This window comes from Bombina bombina, chromosome 2 (genome assembly GCF_027579735.1).
Source record: "Bombina bombina isolate aBomBom1 chromosome 2, aBomBom1.pri, whole genome shotgun sequence".
Taxonomy (NCBI): domain Eukaryota; kingdom Metazoa; phylum Chordata; class Amphibia; order Anura; family Bombinatoridae; genus Bombina; species Bombina bombina.
In genome coordinates, this window is record NC_069500.1 from 111,909,530 (window position 1) to 111,930,731 (window position 21,202).

Sequence of the window (21,202 nt, forward strand, 5' to 3'; positions counted from 1 at the left end):
ATTGTCAGCTTCCTTTCCCTCACATCCTCCCCTTTTTTCTTTTTTTTTCTCACCTCCTCTCTTTCTTCTTCAAACTCATATATAAATGATGTGGAGATAAAATGAAGGAAAATATTAAATTTCTTTTCTGGAATATAGGGGGTATAACATCTCTGATTAAAAGGAAACGTATCCTTAGACAGTTAGGTAACTATAATCGAGACATAGCCCTCATACAAGAAACTCATCTAAAATTAGAAGAGGCTAATAAACTTAAGACTAAATGGGTAGGTTAAGTAATTGCCTCATCTTGCTCCAAAAGAGAAAGAGGTATGGCCTTTTTATTTAATAAAAATCTTACATATAAATGACTGAAACAAGAAATAGATGCTGAATATAGATGGATACTTGTGGAAGTTGAGATAGAAGGAGTTAAATATATTTTTGTAATATATATGGCCGGAATAAAACAGATACAGACTTTTGGAATAAACTCATTACCTTTCTGTCCCAATATATAGGACAAAACCTAATCATAGCAAGCGATTTTAATTTAATTCCATCATCACAGTTAGATAAGCTTACCCCCAAAAATACTTTTTTTCTAATCAAAAATCTAAATTATTCTCTCAGATCCTTAAGAATCTAAAAGTACATGACCTGTGGCGTATTCAATCCCCATATTATAAAGCCTATACTTGAGAATCTAAAATTTACAGATCGTTATATAGGATTGACTTCTTCCTGATAACTAGCTCAATGCTTTCCATAGATGCTAAAGCTCAAATTTTTAACATAGTTATTTCTGACCACGCCATTATTTATTTGGATATTCCACATAGGGCATGTACTATGGATTCCTCCAATAATTTTTTTTTTCTCTAAATTTTTTATTCAAGATATTAAATTTACTAACTGGCTTGTGGAAAAATGGAGAGACTATCAATCTTTTAATAAGGATTAGCAGGATAAAAAAGAAACATATTGGGAAGCTGCCAAGGCCAGGGCTGGATTGGCCTACCAAGATACCAGGGGATTTCCCGATGGGCTGCATCAGCTGGGGCTGGAAAGCTGCAATTTAAAGGGGTGATTAATGGATGCTATTGGGAAGTAGGGTTGCTATATGACATTAATCTGACATTTTTATTTAATACAAAGTAATATAATTTAATTCTGAAAAAATATTGGGAAATCCCAGTAATCCCCTTTGAGAAAAATGGGGCATGTGCATTCTACCGACTCAACGGAAAATAGGGCTGGTCTTCATATTTTTCCAGGGCTGATTTTTATTCCCAGTCCAGCCCTGGCCAAGCCATATCTTAGAGGGGAGATTAAAGCCTATATGATTAAGCAAACAAAAAAAAAAGTTAAAAGCCCTTGAATTCCAGTTGTTAAATCAGGTTAGTAATGTGCACAGAAAATATATAAATAAATCCATAAGAATATTATTGTATAAATATCAAATAGCTAAGCAGGAGCGAGATATTTTTTTTTAAAAGAAAAAATGGTGCAGGAAGAAATGAGAATAAATGCGAAATTTAAAGGGCAGTTTGGTAAATCTGCTAAATTCCTGTCTAGGCTTGATAAAGCCAGAAAGAAGAACATTGCAATTGAAGCTATCATAGACGGACAGGATAGATATACAGACCTTATAAAGAAGGTTTTTCTAAAATACTATCAAAATATTTATGCAACAAAAGAAATTAATACAGAAAATAAAAATCAATTCTGGAATAGAATTCATTCTCCCAGAATCTCTAACACCTTTTTGGATACTTTAAATGTCCCTATTAACAAAGATGAAGTGCTGGAAGCAATAGACTATGTTAAATTAAATAAAGCTCCAGGACATGATCAACTTCCTTCAGAATTCTATAAAATATTGAAAGTTGATATTGCAGACACGTTAACCAGGCTGTTTAATGAGTATTTTAACGGGAAAAAAAGATATGTCTAGATATTTCTCAGCATCGGTTGTCACCCTTATTCTAAAAAAAGATAAGAATCCACTGGATCCAGGGTCTTACAGACCTATTTCACTACTAAACATAGATTATAAATTACTTACCATCAATAGACTTAAGTCTGGTATAAATCAAGTCATACACGAGGACCAAACGGGCTTTATGGCAGGTAGATCCTCAATCAAAAATATTTGCAGAGTGTCTACATTGCTAGAACACCTATGGAATAAGTTACATAGAAATAAATCCCCAAATAAAACAAGATTTTGCTCTTTTGACAGCCAATGCTGAGAAAGCTTTTGACTCAGTAATATGGGACCAATATGGGACCACCTATACACTTCTCTTGACAAATTTGGCTTTTCCGGGAACTTTGTCATTTTTGTTAAATCAAATTTACAATTACCCTATATCATCCATCCTAGTGAATGGTAGCTTAACATTGTGGTTTTCCCTACAGAAAGGAACAAGTCAGGGATGTACATTGTCCCCCCTCTTGTTCAACGTTGCTATAGAACCCTTAGCTATACTACTCAGGGAAGAATTAAAAGGAAAAGATCTCGGGGGCCAAAGTATAGTTCTATCTCTGTTCGCGGACGATCTGCTTCTCTTCCTCAAAAATACTAGTAAAAATATCCCCATTGCCTTAAACATATTTGAAGTTTTTAGCTCCTTCTCTGGATACAGACTCAATATAAAAAAGTCTGAAGTTCTTTGGATTCACCAAAAAAAAAAACTGTTTAAATTCACATCCTTTTAAGGAAGTAGAGATTATCAATAATTTTGGGATTTTCTTGGCATAACTTTTAATTTGCTACCATGCATGGCAAAATATTATCAATAAAAACGGCGATATCATAGGCCTTCACCTATCTAGATCATTTCAAATAATTATTCATTTTTAAATGAAAAATATATACAGATCACTGGGAAGTGGCAGTCAAAATAAATAAAAAACAGTGCTTCATCCATTCATCTCGCTAAGGGGCGTATACTGCATTTTCATATGGGAAAGAGATGCATACATTATAAAAGTGCACAATAAAACTCGTAATTTAAAAATATTACAAAACGAATAATTGAACCATTCACACAAAAATCTGCAGGGTAAAATTGTATTGTTAACCCTTTCCTGCTGGGACTTATTTCTCTACATCGGAAAAAAGTTCTGATGTAAACAAATAAATAAAAAATCACGATTGTTCATGCGTGATTTCAATGATGGGATTGGATCTGGCAATCCCATTTAGGAAGCTTCTATGGCTTCAGTACAGCCAAAAGGCTAGGACTTTCCATGCTCACCTAACGGCACTAAAGCCCAGCACAGTTAGGACAGCATGGAACGTCCTAACGGTGGGAAGGGGTTAAGGTGCATCAAAATTCGTAACAAAATTGTTCACCAAAAATCGTATTTTATCAATAACTTAAAATTTGTAGGTAAATTACACAGGAATAAATCGTATTAACTATGCACAGCGTAAAACTTAATTTAAGTACACTGAAGGTATAAAAAAGCAAAATCAAAAAATTCATACATAAAAGTACAAAACTGTAATTTTTTTATAAAATGGGCTAAACATAAATATTTTCACACTACAGTTCTCACCGTTTTTTCTCTCCAGTTTAAAAGTGGGGAGGTTTCACCGAAATACTCAAACCACTAATTACTCTGAAAGGAAAACCTATGCATTTGTAAATTACAGCAAATTTAAGGTACAGTGCACCGAAAACAGCGTAATTTTATTTGAATTCAGTGTGATTTTCAAGTTTTAAAACATGTCAGTTTCCCCCTCTGTACTTCACCCCTATTGTAAACTTTTACCTAACAAAGAGCTCTCATTATTTGTATGGGAGACAACTCGCCACTCACAGGGACAAGCCCTTTTTTTTTATAGAATTCCATTAGGTCTGCCCCTGTGAGTGTTGGAGTGGAAAACAAAGCACTGACCAGCAAATTTTTTAAATTTGTGTGCCTAGGTGCAGATTAGTATTTAACTAGCTTAAAGGGTCATTAAACATTAAATGACCCTTTATGTATTCAAATCCACGATTAGCCTGTGAATAATATGCAGAGGTGAAATTATAAGTGTACAGTTTTAGTGTCCTTAAACAATAGGCGCTTCCATGTTATCTATATTTACTTATCTGCTGAGACCAATTAAAGACAGTTATAAATGGGTCACTAGAGTGTGCAATCAATGGTTGTGTAGAATATAGAAGTGTTAAAGGTAAAGTAAACACCTTCTAATTACAAGACATTTCTGTTATGTTGCTATAAAAACATATGAATCAAGTTTAAGCATTTTAGTATAAATTAACATTCAGTTTGTTGTATTGTTTTTCAATAGCCAAATTCCTCCCACCACATGCCTTATTTGGAGGAACCAATCTGAGCTTGAGTCTGCAGACAACAAGGCTAACTGTAGTCATAATGTTAGTATAAAAAGTATTGTGCAGGTGCTATTAGTTAAAGCCAATAAGGACATGTATATAACAGTCCTTCTCCACGCTGTACTTTTGTCAAGTCGGGTCCTGGAGCATGGTGGACGGTGCAAAGATTTGACTGCCTGGACTTCTTGAGGAAGTCTGAAGATGTGAGGACCCAGGGCTGTTTACCACAGCTGGCAGTGCTGTGTTGCCTGTCCCTTTTCTGCATATCCTTGGAACAGTTTGTGTGCTAAGATAGAGCTATTTATACTTCTTCTGTTGCCAATACTGAATGGGGAGACAGGTGTTAAAAGTTAATCTCTGTCTATTCATTGCTTGATTATTTTCTCATGAAGACCATAGCAATCATGTTCCTGGTCTGCTCTCCAGTTACTGACACTGTCAATGTCAGGGTTTTTTCCCTGCTTTGTTTGCCATGTGCTGCTGGCAGCCATTTTACTCACCTCTCTTGCTGACTCTGGTGCATACTGTGTGATGCTGCTCATTTCCTGCACTTCCTTTTATGGCCAGACTGGTGCACATCATCCGTGTGAGACAGGATGCAGTCTCAGAATTGTGATATCATCACTTATTATTTAAAGGGCCTCTGTTCAGTATGCTTTGCCTTTGCGTTGTCTCAGACCTGTTTGTGAGAGCTCCTGTGTATTACCTGGCTGCCTGACGTCCTTCCTGGTTCCTGATCCCTGGCTTGTTCCTGACTCTGCTGTTCTCTTTGTTCCTGATTCCAGCTCGTCTGACTACTCGCTTTGGCTCCTGACTCGGCTCGTCTGACTACCAGCTCTGGTTTTGATTCCTGGTTTGTTATTTGACTTGTGGACTTTTTATTATTTTTTGCTATTAATAAAGGTGTGATTATTTTTGCACTTCTTGTCTCAGTCTGATTCCTGACAGTCAAGTTATTTGCACTCTGTTGTGCACCTGCTTTGTCACCTAAGGAGTGATTATCTGGTTAAGGATTTTTGGAACTGTGACCTGGTTTATGAGCTTGTCTTCCCCTTGTTTTAAAGGAATAGTCTCTGATAGATACCCTGGTTCTGATATTTGGCCTTCCCTCTGACTACTCTTCTGCTCTGCCCAAGTACATGTGTGTTTTCAGCTACTCATCTAAAGAGATTTGCTGCTTGACCCTACTCAACTCCTGCAACACATCAGCTGCTTTCGTGGATCCAGTCTTTAAGTAACAACCTTATTATTGTATACCCTTTTACACAGATGTGTTCATGTGATATTTTGAATCAGTTTTTTAGTGATATACTGCATCACTTTGTAGTGATTTAGCATTGAAATATTGTGTCCCTTTAATGAACAATTTTAACATGATCATTTATATTTTTTTGAAGACTAGAGGGTACTATTTGCTAGCGCATTACGAACTTCCCATGTGACAAAATCATAAGTATCCAAAATGGTCAATGGTCCCTGACAACATTGAATAAATGCATATACAAGGCATAAATCTTCTTATTACCAAACACTTGTATAGCATTTTTATAACTTCTTTATATCTAGGGAACAATTAGTTAATTATTAATAGGTGCTCCACTTATAATTAAAATAACAATTAAGCAAAATGCTTGGATTCTAAAACTCTACAGAAGTCATAATAATACTTATAAATGTTGCTAACAAAAGGCCAGATGGTTTGTGCATATTTGCACCAGACCCACTCAGTAGCTGCCTTCATAACTGGATAAACTGCGCACAGTATTCCCATTTCAAAGGAAAGCAGATACTTAGATCATTTAAAATGGAATCTTATAGCATCAGAATCTAACCAAATAGAGGCCTAGATTTGGAGTTTGGCGGTAGATGGGCTGTTAACGCTACGCAGGCTTTTTTCTGGCCGCACCATAAAATTAACTCTGGTATCGAGAGTCCCAAAAAATGCTGCGTTAGGCTCCAAAAAAGGAGCGTAGAGCATTTTTACCGCAAATGCAACTCTCGATACCAGAGTTGCTTACGGACGCGGCCAGCCTCAAAAACGTGCTCGTGCACGATTCTCCCATAGGAAATAATGGGGCTGTTTGAGCTGAAAAAAAACCTAACACCTGCAAAAAAGCAGCGTTCAGCTCCTAACGCAGCCCCATTGTTTCCTATGGGCAAACACTTCCTACGTCTGCACCTAACACTCTAACATGTACCCCGAGTCTAAACACCCCTAACCTTACACTTATTAACCCCTAATCTGCCGCCCCCGCTATCGCTGACCCCTGCATATTATTATTAACCCCTAATCTGCCGCTCCGTAAACCGCCGCAACTTACATTATCCCTATGTACCCCTAATCTGCTGCCCCTAACACCGCCGACCCCTATATTATATTTATTAACCCCTAACCTGCCCCCCACAACGTCGCCGCCAGCTACTTACAATAATTAACCCCTAATCTGCCGACCGCAAAGCGCCGCCACCTACGTTATCCTTATGTACCCCTAATCTGCTGCCCCTAACACCGCCGACCCCTATATTATATTTATTAACCCCTAATCTGCCCCCCTCAACGTCGCCGACACCTGCCTACACTTATTAACCCCTAATCCGCCTCACTAACCCTATCATAAATAGTATTAACCCCTAATCTGCCCTCCCTAACATCGCCAACACCTAACTTCAATTATTAACCCCTAATCTGACGACCGGAGCTCACCGCTATTCTAATAAATGTATTAACCCCTAAAGCTAAGTCTAACCCTAACACTAACACCCCCCTAACTTAAATATAATTTTAATCTAACGAAATTAATTAACTCTTATTAAATAAATTATTCCTATTTAAAGCTAAATACTTACCTGTAAAAATAAATCCTAATATAGCTACAATATAAATAATAATTACATTGTAGCTATTTTAGGATTAATATTTATTTTACAGGCAACTTGGTAATTATTTTAACTAGGTACAATAGCTATTAAATAGTTAAGAACTATTTAATAGTTACCTAGTTAAAATAATAACAAAATTACCTGTAAAATAAGTCCTAACCTAAGTTATAATTAAACCTAACACTACCCTATCAATAAATTAATTAAATACAATACCTACAATTACCTACAATAAAACCTAACACTACACTATCAATAAATAAATTAAATACAATTTCTACAAATAACTACAATTACATAAACTAACTAAAGTACAAAAAATAAAAAAGATCTAAGTTACAAAAAATAAAAAAATATTTACAAACATAAGAAAAATATTACAACAATTTTAAACTAATTACACCTACTCTAAGCCCCCTAATAAAATAACAAAGACCCCCAAAATAAAAAAATGCCCTACCCTATTCTAAATTAATAAATTTAAAAGCTCTTTTACCTTACCAGCCCTGAACAGGGCCCTTTGCGGGGCATGCCCCAAGAAAATCAGCTCTTTTGCCTGTAAAAAAAAACATACAATACCCCCCCCCAACATTACAACCCACCACCCACATACCCCTAATCTAACCCAAACCCCCCTTAAATAAACCTAACACTAAGCCCCTGAAGATCTTCCTACCTTGTCTTCACCTCACCGGGTATCACCGATCGGTCCTGGCTCCGATATCTTCATCCAACCCAAGCGGGGGCTAGACATCCACTGAAGAAGTCCAGAAGAGGGTCCAAAGTCTTCCTCCTATCCGGCAAGAAGAGGACATCCGGACCGGCAAACATCTTCATCCAAGCGGCATCTTCGATCTTCTTCCATCTGGTGCGGAGCGGGTCCATGTTGAAGCAGCCGACGCGGATCCATCCTCTTCTTCCGGCGTCTCCCGACGAATGACGGTTCCTTTAAGGGACGTCATCCAAGATGGCGTCCCTCGAATTCCGATTGGCTGATAGGATTCTATCAGCCAATCGGAATTAAGGTAGGAATATTCTGATTGGCTGATGGAATCAGCCAATCAGAATCAAGTTCAATCCGATTGGCTGATCCAATCAGCCAATCAGATTGAGCTCACATTCTATTGGCTGATCGGAACAGCCAATAGAATGCGAGCTCAATCTGATTGGCTGATTGGATCAGCCAATCGGATTGAACTTGATTCTGATTGGCTGATTCCATCAGCCAATCAGAATATTCCTACCTTAATTCTGATTGGCTGATAGAATCCTATCAGCCAATCGGAATTCAAGGGACGCCATCTTGGATGACGTCCCTTAAAGGAACCGTCATTCGTCGGGAGACGCCGGAAGAAGAGGATGGATCCACGTCGGCTGCTTCAACATGGACCCGCTCCGCACCAGATGGAAGAAGATCGAAGATGCCGCTTGGATGAAGATGTTTGCCGGTCGGGATGTCCTCTTCTTGCCGGATAGGAAGAAGACTTTGGACCCTCTTCTGGACTTCTTCAGTGGATGTCTAGCCCCCGCTTGGGTTGGATGAAGATATCGGAGCCAGGACCGATCGGTGATACCCGGTGAGGTGAAGACAAGGTAGGAAGATCTTCAGGGGCTTAGTGTTAGGTTTATTTAAGGGGGGTTTGGGTTAGATTAGGGGTATGTGGGTGGTGGGTTGTAATGTTGGGGGGGGGTATTGTATGTTTTTTTTTACAGGCAAAAGAGCTGATTTTCTTGGGGCATGCCCCGCAAAGGGCCCTGTTCAGGGCTGGTAAGGTAAAAGAGCTTTTAAATTTATTAATTTAGAATAGGGTAGGGCATTTTTTTATTTTGGGGGTCTTTGTTATTTTATTAGGGGGCTTAGAGTAGGTGTAATTAGTTTAAAATTGTTGTAATATTTTTCTTATGTTTGTAAATATTTTTTTATTTTTTGTAACTTAGTTCTTTTTTATTTTTTGTACTTTAGTTAGTTTATGTAATTGTAGTTATTTGTAGAAATTGTATTTAATTTATTTATTGATAGTGTAGTGTTAGGTTTTATTGTAGGTAATTGTAGGTATTTTATTTAATTAATTTATTGATAGGGTAGTGTTAGGTTTAATTATAACTTAGGTTAGGACTTATTTTACAGGTAATTTTGTTATTATTTTAACTAGGTAACTATTAAATAGTTCTTAACTATTTAATAGCTATTGTACCTAGTTAAAATAATTACCAAGTTGCCTGTAAAATAAATATTAATCCTAAAATAGCTACAATGTAATTATTATTTATATTGTAGCTATATTAGGATTTATTTTACAGGTAAGTATTTAGCTTTAAATAGGAATAATTTATTTAATAAGAGTTAATTAATTTCGTTAGATTAAAATTATATTTAATTTAGGGGGGTGTTAGTGTTAGGGTTAGACTTAGCTTTAGGGGTTAATACATTTAATAGAATAGCGGTGAGCTCCAGTCGTCAGATTAGGGGTTAATAATTGAAGTTAGGTGTCGGCGATGTTAGGGAGGGCAGATTAGGGGTTAATACTATTTATGATAGGGTTAGTGAGGCGGATTAGGGGTTAATAACTTTATTATAGTAGCGCTCAGGCCCGCTCGGCAGATTAGGGGTTAATAAGTGTAGGCAGGTGTCGGCGACGTTGTGGGGGGCAGGTTAGGGGTTAATAAATATAATATAGGGGTCGGCGGTGTTAGGGGCAGCAGATTAGGGGTACATAAGGATAACGTAGGTGGCGGCGCTTTGCGGTCGGCAGATTAGGGGTTAATTATTGTAAGTAGCTGGCGGCGACGTTGAGGGGGGCAGGTTAGGGGTTAATAAATATAATACAGGGGTCGGCGGTGTTAGGGGCAGCAGATTAGGGGTACATAAGTATAACGTAGGTGGCGGTCGGCAGATTAGGGGTTAAAAAAATGTAATCGAGTTGCGGCGATGTGGGGGGACCTCGGTTTAGGGGTACATAGGTAGTTTATGGGTGTTAGTGTACTTTAGGGTACAGTAGTTAAGAGCTTTATGAACCGGCATTAGCCCAGAAAGCTCTTAACTCCTGCTATTTTTCTGCGGCTGGAGTTTTGTCGTTAGAGCTCTAACGCTCACTTCAGAAACGACTCTAAATACCGGCGTTAGGAAGAAAAGATAGGATACGCAATTGACGTAAGGGGATCTGCGGTATGGAAAAGTTGCGGCTGAAAAGTGAGCGTTAGACCCTTTAATCACTGACTCCAAATACCGGCGGTAGCCTAAAACCAGTGTTAGGAGCCTCTAACGCTGGTTTTCACGGCTAACGCCAAACTCCAAATCTAGGCCTAAGTTTCTGAGTTTATTAAAAATGTATGAAGATTTAATTTTTTCTAGTTATAAAAGTACCTACATAAAATCCTGTTCACCCACAAAGTCTATAATAATTTATATCTGGCCAACCCTTGTTCTAAATGATAAACATTTTACTTATATACACAAAAGTTGTCCTAGACTGCTAGTCAATAAATAGAGGGTGTTCCATAAAACAGGCTGAAGAAAAAAGAATCTTTTATAATATACATATTTTATAATATACATTGTAGTGATTGTCAAATATAGAGATTGCTTGGTGTAAAGCTATTTGCTGAATAATTATGCTACTTTTGTGGTTTTATGTATACTTTGCAATTCTGCTGGGTATGAAGCTTCCATAACAAGTGACAGATTGTAAGCCCAGTAATGAAGATAATATAGGCACTTACTCTTACTTTAACCATTACATTTACCATCACAAAAACAAAAAGAATTTGAAAATGTTATATAAACTTGGAATGTCATAGGGATAAGGCTCAGCTTGTATTTACAGAATACAATCACCTAATTTGTCTAATTGACTTCAATAAACCCAATGACCTGCTAGTGGTTTACTGACTAATCACATTTTGGAACTGTAGTAATGGGACTGTTATGTCTCCTCTAATTTCACAGCTCATACACGTTAATGAGTGGTTCTTTTATGCGGGAGTGTGTGGTTACTTTTATGTGAATGTTTGGCTATTTTATATGACCTTTACATACCAGTCACTATATACTGTTCTATTCACATTAGCATGACTCAATAAAAGCCAGAGGTTATGTTTATAAGCTCTTGACTTATTTGGCAATTAGTAAGCATGTTTTGAAATGGGAAGAATACTTTTTATTTTCAGCAATTGTTATTACAAATAGAGTAGTAAAATTATGTTTCTAACTACATTTTCAGTTTCTGAAAATAACTGCACGGGGAGACATTTGATGACCCTTATAGTGCTATAAAATGTTAAGGGCCAGATGATTAATGGTGCGTTAACAGTCACGTGCAAGCGATTTGTGGTTTATCGCAGCTGTTTACACTTGTTTTTTTTTGCTTGTATTACAAGTTGAAAGTAATTGCGATCCCTTGAGCACGATTAAAGTTAATGCATGTCAGGTTAGTGCGACCTCAGCGCTCTGGTTAACTGTTTCACAAAACAAATACTCAAACTCTCATAATAACACAATCTAATAAAAGTTATTAAAAAACAATATTGCACAAAAAAGATTATAAGGGTTTAAAGATATGAGGTCTCAGTTAGAAACAAAATGCTGCAAAGGGCTTTAACATTGAGATACATACATATACATCTCTAAAGATATATATGTGTATATACTGTATATATATACAGGGAGTGCAGAATTATTAAGCAAATGAGTATTTTGACCACATCATCCTCTTTATGCATGTTGTCTTACTCCAAGCTGTATAGGCTCAAAAGCCTACTACCAATTAAGCATATTAGGTGATGTGCATCTCTGTAATGAGAAGGGGTGTGGTCTAATGACATCAACACCCTATATCAGGTGTGCATAATTATTAGGCAACTTCCTTTCCTTTGGCAAAATGGGTCAAAAGAAGGACTTGACAGGCTCAGAAAAGTCAAAAATAGTGAGATATCTTGTAGAGGGGTGCAGCACTCTTAAAATTGCAAAGCTTCTGAAGCGTGATCATCGAACAATCAAGCGTTTCATTCAAAATAGTCAACAGGGTCGCAAGAAGCGTGTGGAAAAACCAAGGCGCAAAATAACTGCCCATGAACTGAGAAAAGTCAAGCGTGCAGCTGCCAAGATGCCACTTGCCACCAGTTTGGCCATATTTCAGAGCTGCAACATCACTGGAGTGCCCAACAGCATAAGGTGTGCAATACTCAGAGACATGGCCAAGGTAAGAAAGGCTGAAAGACGACCACCACTGAACAAGACACACAAGCTAAAACGTCAAGACTGGGCCAAGAAATATCTCAAGACTGATTTTCTAAGGTTTTATGGACTGATGAAATGAGAGTGAGTCTTGATGGGCCAGATGGATGGGCCCGTGACTGGATTGGTAAAGGGCAGAGAGCTCCAGTCCGACTCAGACGCCAGCAAGGTGGAGGTGGAGTACTGGTTTGGGCTGGTATCATCAAAGATGAGCTTGTGGGGCCTTTTCGGGTTGAGGATGGAGTCAAGCTCAACTCCCAGTCCTACTGCCAGTTTCTGGAAGACACCTTCTTCGAGCAGTGGTACAGGAAGAAGTCTGCATCCTTCAAGAAAAACATGATTTTCATGCAGCACAATGCTCCATCACACGCGTCCAAGTACTCCACAGCGTGGCTGGCAAGAAAGGGTATAAAAGAAGAAAATCTAATGACATGGCCTCCTTGTTCACCTGATCTGAACCCCATTGAGAACCTGTAGTCCATCATCAAATGTGAGATTTACAAGGAGGGAAAACAGTACACCTCTCTGAACAGTGTCTGGGAGGCTGTGGTTGCTGCTGCACGCAATGTTGATGGTGAACAGATCAAAACACTGACAGAATCCATGGATGGCAGGCTTTTGAGTGTCCTTGCAAAGAAAGGTGGCTATATTGGTCACTGATTTGTTTTTGTTTTGTTTTTGAATGTCAGAAATGTATATTTGTGAATGTTGAGATGTTATATTGGTTTCACTGGTAAAAATAAATAATTGAAATGGGTATATATTTGTTTTTTGTTAAGTTGCCTAATAATTATGCACAGTAATAGTCACCTGCACACACAGATATCCCCCTAAAATAGCTATAACTAAAAACAAACTAAAAACTACTTCCAAAACTATTCAGCTTTGATATTAATGAGTTTTTTGGGTTCATTGAGAACATGGTTGTTGTTCAATAATAAAATTAATCCTCAAAAATACAACTTGCCTAATAATTCTGCACTCCCTGTATATATATATATATATATATATATATATATATATATATATATATATATGTGTGTGTGTACATATGTATTTATGTTTGTATTTTTGTGTTTACAGACATACAAACACATATAAACACATAAATACATATGCACACACATATATAGACATACTGTGTATATATATATATATATATATATATATATATATATATATGTGTGTTAGAAAAAAGGAGGGGCACCTGCGCTAAAAACACTAACACTTGTGTGAGAAATGGCTATTTTGCAACAATAGTAGTGATAGTGATATATATGCGTGCTGCCACTGATACAGTGTACCCGTGTCACTGTTAGGAATGTGGATGGAAAAGAGGAAATCAAAAGGGCGCACAGCTAGGCACTAGAATAACAATTAACTATTTGTAAAGTTAGTATGTTATTTTGTTATTTTCAGACCAATGTGGTTATAGTAACAGGAAGAGAGCATAATATTAAATAATAATAATAATAATAATGTCCTTGGATTGTTATTGTATTCTAAAAAGTTCAGTATTGTACTTTAGAATATTCAACACTTCTTTGTCTGAGGTAAATGGATTTGTGCTTACCGGAGTTAACCCCAATCATATGAGGTAAGTTGTAGACTTGTTTGGGATAGAGATGTTTCTTTGGCTCTTGTCCAGTCGATTTTGCTTTGTTCTTTGCTGTAGGAATCTTTCTTTTGGTGAAACCTTTGGGCAATCTTTGCGCTACAGCCAACCAGAGCACTGACCAGGAGATCGAAATACTTATTCCATGTCTATTACTTACCTCATACTCTGATTGAGGGCATTTGATGTAAGCACATTTACTTAGTTCTAATTAAAAAGAGCTTTTTTTAAACGTTATCACACTATGTTCTTGTTTTCTTTTCTCATTCCATCTCATTCCATCTCAACCGATATGAACACCTGAGACAACCCAGATTCTCATCACCAAGAGGAAAAAGAGAGTCCAGGATTTTCCATTGCCCTTCAACAAACGATACAAGAGAGTCCAAGATTTTCATTCAAAACAACTGCTGCCAGGAGCCACCTGGAAACAAAGATCCCAAAGGTTTCACCAAAAGAAAGATTCCTACAGCAAAGAACAAAGCAAAATCGACTGGACAAGAGCCAAAGAAACATCTCTATCCCAAACAAGTCTACAACTTACCTCATATGATTGGGGTTACCTCCGGTAAGCACAAATCCATTTACCTCAGACAAAGAAGTGTCGAATATTCTAAAGTACAATACTGAACTTTTTAGAATACAATAACAATCCAAGGACATTATTATTATTATTATTATTTAATATTATGCTCTCTTCCTGTTACTATAACCACATTGGTCTGAAAATAACAAAATAACATACTAACTTTACAAATAGTTAATTGTTATTCTAGTGCCTAGCTGTGCGCCCTTTTGATTTCCTCTTTTCCATCCACATATATATATATATATATATATATATATATATTTATATATATATATGCAGTTAATAGATGAAAACTCATATTTATGCAATATTCATATTTAATAAAGATGTTAACTGTGTACATACTGTAAATATTTCACATCCCAATGTTCTGCACATAGCAGAATATATTCTAAGTATTTATAAATATATATTCTTATATATATCTGTATATAGCTATACCTATATATAATAATGTATATATATGGGTATATATATATATATATATATATATATTTGACCAAAATACCACAAGATATATATAGAAATAAGTATTTCTGAATAAATAGAACATATTCTTCTATGTGAAGAACATTGGAATGTAAATTATTCATATTTTCATGTTGGGTTAGCGCACTTGAGAATATGTGATTGTGTTTGCACATGAGTAGGGTGTTAATTATTTTTTTTCCACTTGTTTTGCTCCATTGACTTTTACAGGGAATAGGTTATCGAGCGCAGTATTCTAAGTTCGGCTTTTTACATATGTCGGGTTAGCGCACAAAAGCAATTTACTTTCAACTTGTAACCCGACTCGCACAAAAAGCGGACTTCTACGCAGTTAGCGCTCGAGCGAGAGCGTTAAATAATGATCCACTTGTAATCTGTAGTGATAAAAGCAGATTAAAAAAAAGATTCTTGATGAGTTGTCCTACTTTGTCCACAACTGCAGAGCCTTTCTCCATAATTGCTGGTTAAGAAGTCATAGACTGTCTAGGGGGTTCTGTTGGTAACCACTGGTAATCATTATTGTAGGTTAACCAATTATCTATCAAAAATGTGCACTTATCTATCAAAAATGTGCACTTATCTATCAAAAACGTGCAAGTCAGATCCTTTTTATCATGCTGGACAGTTGCGTATATATATATATATATATATATATATATATATATATATATATAAAAATATATATATATAAGAAGAAATCAAGAGAAAAAGAAGCGTTAACCCTTAATCCAGCACTGACTCGTAAGCCTAAATCAAAAGCAACTGTGTGTGTGTGTGGGGGGGGGGGGGGACCCGTGGGAGGCACAAAACAGCAGTCAAAAAGTTATAGGCATATATTTATTAATGTTAAACTAAATCAGTTGTAGTAGTGGTAACCATAATGTGGAGTATAGGTTGTGCCAGTCTAGGCACACAGAATATATTTACAAAGTAAGACACCAAAAAATAAAGTTCTAACAGAACTGATTTTCTATTACAACAATCGTTCTGAGTTGTTACACCACTTCTTCCGTTGCAGAGGTGGTTATCACTGACTTACTCGGCTTAATCGGACAGACTAGCGGTACCTCATCAGTAGGTGGGGGCTGATTCCACTCGGTGGGTTAACCATTAGGCTATAGAAATACGACACTGTATCCAGGAAAGAGATTCCATCCAGGAGGAAAACCAAATTGAACCAAACAAAACGCCACACTCACGGAGCTCCTGTGGGTGTGGTCAATTAGCACTAGCTACACGTGTTTCATCCATTCAATATTCCTATTGGGCTTCATCATGCATGTGATACATCCATGTCACAGTAGAGATACTTATATCATGACGGGTGAAATAGTTAACTCATTAGGTGTCAATTATTTGATACATTCAAATAGGTACAAATACAAATGTGACAAATAACATGGCTGGTTTCACAAAAGCAATTATTGATAGTTGCAGCTTGGGAAAGCGAGAATATTAAATAACTAGTGGGCTTATCCTTCCCTAATGTGTTTCTATATTATGAAGCGGCTAGATTGTCCCATATAACAAGTTGGGGTCAGAAGGAGGATAGACCTGGTTTGTATAGACTTGAAGAGTTAGCTGTGCCGGACGATATAACCTTGGACCAGGTCATATGGGTCCCTAAACATAAATCCCTTATCAAACTAGTGGACAATCCTATTGTACAACAGAACTTGGCTGTATGGCATGACCTTAGACATCACAGAGAAATTGCACCTCATCCCTCCTCAATTCAGCATCTGAATGGTCTGTTGTGGGGATTTCCAAATATTCATACAGACTATTGGATGAAACTAGGGATTACCCGAGTACAAGACTTTTATGCAAATAAAAGGCTATATACAGTATCACAAATTTCTCAACTGCAAGAGAAAAGCCCACCCTGGTTAAACTTTGAAGCAGGTAGAATCATGTCTACTCAAATCATGGAAGTTCCCAAGGACCGGTCTGAGAGACCCTTCTAAATGGGAGGAGCGGTGGATCAGCGAAGGAGGGTTGAAATGGCCTCTTTCGTACCATTATAGAGCACTCTTAAATGAACATTCTACAGGTGTCCCGTGGCAGATTAAAGCTTGGGCACAGGAACTAGGAATCATAATACCCGAAAAGGATATCTCTAGGGCACTTGTGCTCACTAAAAAAACGCTACATTGAGTTACTGTTTTTGAAGTATGTATCAAAGTCTTATTGAAATGGCACAGGACAACAGTGAGACTCTCTAGAATGTTCAATACAGTCTCCCCGCAATACTGGAGACAGTGTAGCCAACAAGGTACAGACCCCACATTTGGTGGTCATGCTCGAAACTAATTCCGATGTGGAGAGAGATAGAATCTCTTTTGCAATCGATTAATATAAACCTGTCACTCTCTCCTCAGATTGTCTTATTTCACATGCTCGAGGAGCACCTACCTGTTCCCACAGAGTAAATGGTAATCTATGTGATGGCAGCAGCTAAACTATGCATAGCCAGAGCATGGAAACAAATTGAACCCCCCTCCATCAATGCAATCCGGGATTTAATCAACCACTTTGCTATCATGGAGCATCACGTACATAGACTCCAAGACTCCATGGACCTCTATTGGGTGGTATGGAGTGACTGGATGCAGCTGTAGTCTGAGAATCCTTACCCACATATCCTTACCCACCCCCTTCTGTATATGTGCCCCCCCCCTTCCTTCCTTACTTTTTGTTTTGTCCTTCCCCTATATGGAGCCCAGCCCCTCATGAGATTTTTTACCGATCTAGAAGATCTGAAATACATAGCACTAAACAGTTATTTGGTATATAGTCCGTAGTACTTACACTAAGTCAACCTGAATTAAACTTGATCTCAGACAGACGACTCCCTACCCAGTCTTTAAAAAACAGACAAAAGGTTATTTGAGGTTTGAATAAATTGTTGAAAACAGGGAAATGCTTACGAGATGGTTGTTCCAATGTTCATGCATTTCATTTTTCTGGTACAGCTTTATATGATCTTTTTAGATACATTTCTGTAACATAAGCATTGTCTTCTATTGATATATGTTGTTACCTTTTTGTGTCAATAAAAAATTATTTAAAAAAAATAAAAAAAATAACTAGTGAGCAATTCAAATGAATAATACACATCCCCTATATATATTATGAACTCCATAATACACATAGCTATACAATTTACCACATAATGTGAATTTTATATTAATTAATATATATCCCAGATTACATCTTAGACCCTCGCTCATTAAATGTGAGCGTGATTCTGCTTGTTTACAGGAAGGGGGCATAGTTGAGTTGCTCATTTAAACCCCCCGGTTGTACAGTATCTAAATTAAATATCCATTTACATTCCTCCCTTAAAAGGTCTTTGTCCCAGTCTCCACCTCTTTCACTAGTACTCACTTTTTCAACACCCATGAAGTGTAGGTTTTTGACATCACTGTTGTCAAAAAAGTGGTGTTCTATGGCACTTGTTTTAATCTTTTTTTTCAGGATATCTCGTCTATATTCTTTCATCCTCTCTTTGAAATCACAATAGGTTTTCCCAACATATTGTCTGAGGCAGGGGCATGAGAGGACATAGACCACACCTACACTTTTGCATGTGATGTATTGCTTGACTTTATGTGGGATACCCCTTATATCTTCAAGTCTTCCCCCTTTTAAGAGATATTTACACATTTTACATTTATTGCATGGAAAACATCCATTTTTGGCCTTAGAACTCTGTAACCAGTTCTTAGGTTCATTGCTAACATAATGACTGTATACAATTTTATCTTTTAAAGACGGTGCTTTTTTTGCCGTTAGAAGGGGAAAATCACCAACAAATGGATAAATATCCTTTTCTAGGGTCAATAAATGCCAGTGTGTAGAGAGTATGGCTTTAATCTCTTGACAACTTTCATTGTAAGTAGTGATTATTCTAACTTTGCCATCTTGTGGCTTATCTCAAGTATTGTACAAGAGTGACTGCCTAGTAGTATTAAGGGCTCTCATATAACCTGTTTTTAGAGATTTCATATTATATCCACGTTTACAGAAGCAATCTTTAAGGTCATCAGCATGTTCCTTGAACAATGACTCTGTAGAACAATTGAGAACGGGATGCCATTTATCTGGGCTTTTGGATGATGACTTGATGCTTCAAGGAGGGAATTTATGGCAACTGGTTTGCGGTAACTCTGAGTAGATTAGGTATTATTGAAATCTTTCGTAAGTAACAGATCTAAGAAGGAAATTTATTTGTTACTGTATTCATATGTAAATTTAAATTGAAAGTTTTAACATTTAAATAAGCCACAAATTCTTGCAAAGATTCAACCGATCCATCCCAAAGCAACAAGACATCATTGATGAAACGGATCCATAACAGGACCATTCCATCAAATTCATTTGGTACATCCAATACTGAATCCATCTCCCATTTGGCTAAATAAAGACAGGCATATGTGGGTGCACAGCAGGCCCCCATGGCAGTCCCCATAATTTGTTTGTAAAATTTACCATTACATTTAAAATAGTTACATTCCAAGACAAAGCGCAATAAATCAATAACAAATTCAGTATGGGTATCAAATCTATTTCCTCTTTGTTTCAAATAGAAATGGGCAGCATCAATCCCTAAGTGGTGAGGGATAGAGGAATATAGAGCCTCTACATCTATTGTAACTAACAGTGTTTTGTCTGATAGAACACTATCATCCAATTTACATAACACTTCAGTGGTGTCTTTTACAAATGAGGGGATAGATGTCAGGAAAGGCCTTAGATTCCAATCCACATATTTGGCAATGTTTTCAAGTAAACCTCCCTGTCCCAACACTATAGACTGACCAGGGGGAGGGTTTTTATTTTTGTGTAACTTAGGTATTGTGTAAAACGTTGGAAATCTGGGAAACTTAACTCTCAAAAAGTAATTTTCACTAGAATTAATTACACCATTAGACAACGCCTCAGTTAGAATAATATCTAAATCAGTCATATATTCAGTGGTTGGATCATAAGGTAGTTTCTCATAATTGTCTTTGCAGGAAACTTGGCTCTGACATTCCTTTATATAGTCCGTGGTATTTAATACCACCACATTTCTGCCTTTATCAGATGGTTTAATCGTCAAAGATGGGTCACTGGCTAATTCCTGCATAGCCAATCTTTATTTAGCTGTTAAGTTATCATTAACCATATAGTCTACTTTTAATGCCTTCAAATCCTGTTCTACTAATTTTACAAAATTTGAAACAGTGGAAACAGTAGATAATGCAGGCATATAGGTAGATTTAGGTTTAAATGGACTAAAACCGATATGTGACTGGGATACAGAATCACTATTATTAGTGCCTTCACTGAAGAGAATTTCTAAATCTTCCAGTGATTGTCTTTCTTGCATATCCAAATTTTGAGAAGGTGTTTGATGTGAAAATGACCTTTTGAGAATTACTTTACGGGCAAACAGATTTAAATCTTTCATAATTGTAAATTTGTCAATTTTATTGGTGGGGCAAAAAGTTAACCCTTTTGAGAGAACTTCAAAGTGAGTGTCACTCAATATTTTTGTTGACAAATTTACAACTTTAAGATCAGGAACAGTAGTTGGTTTAATTAAAGATTTTTGTTCTTCTGACTCCTCAATGTGTACCCTTTCTTCATTGTTTCTCCCTTTTCTATGTTTCCTTCCCCCCCTTCTTTTTCTCCTTTTATTTTTTCTTTGGCTTCTAGTCTCCTCCTCCCTAAAAAAAGCCCTCTTCTTCTAAATCTAGAGCCTCTCGATTCATTATTACCATCTCTGTCAGTATATGATCAATCAGAGTCAGAAGTCGTAAAGTTATCCTTGTTAACAAAATCATATAATTTATCTTCCATATAATCTAATCTGTCCCTAAGGAATTCTCTTCTTTTCCTATATTTGGTTTCATCTTGCAGTTTTCTTAGTTCTAATTTACATTCCTCATTTAGACGATTAAAGTCATTATTACTCTCCCATTTTTTCAAATTATTTGCAGATTCATCTAAATCATTTTGGACTTTGGATAACCTTAGTTTATTATCTTTTATGATCAATCTCATTATGTTAC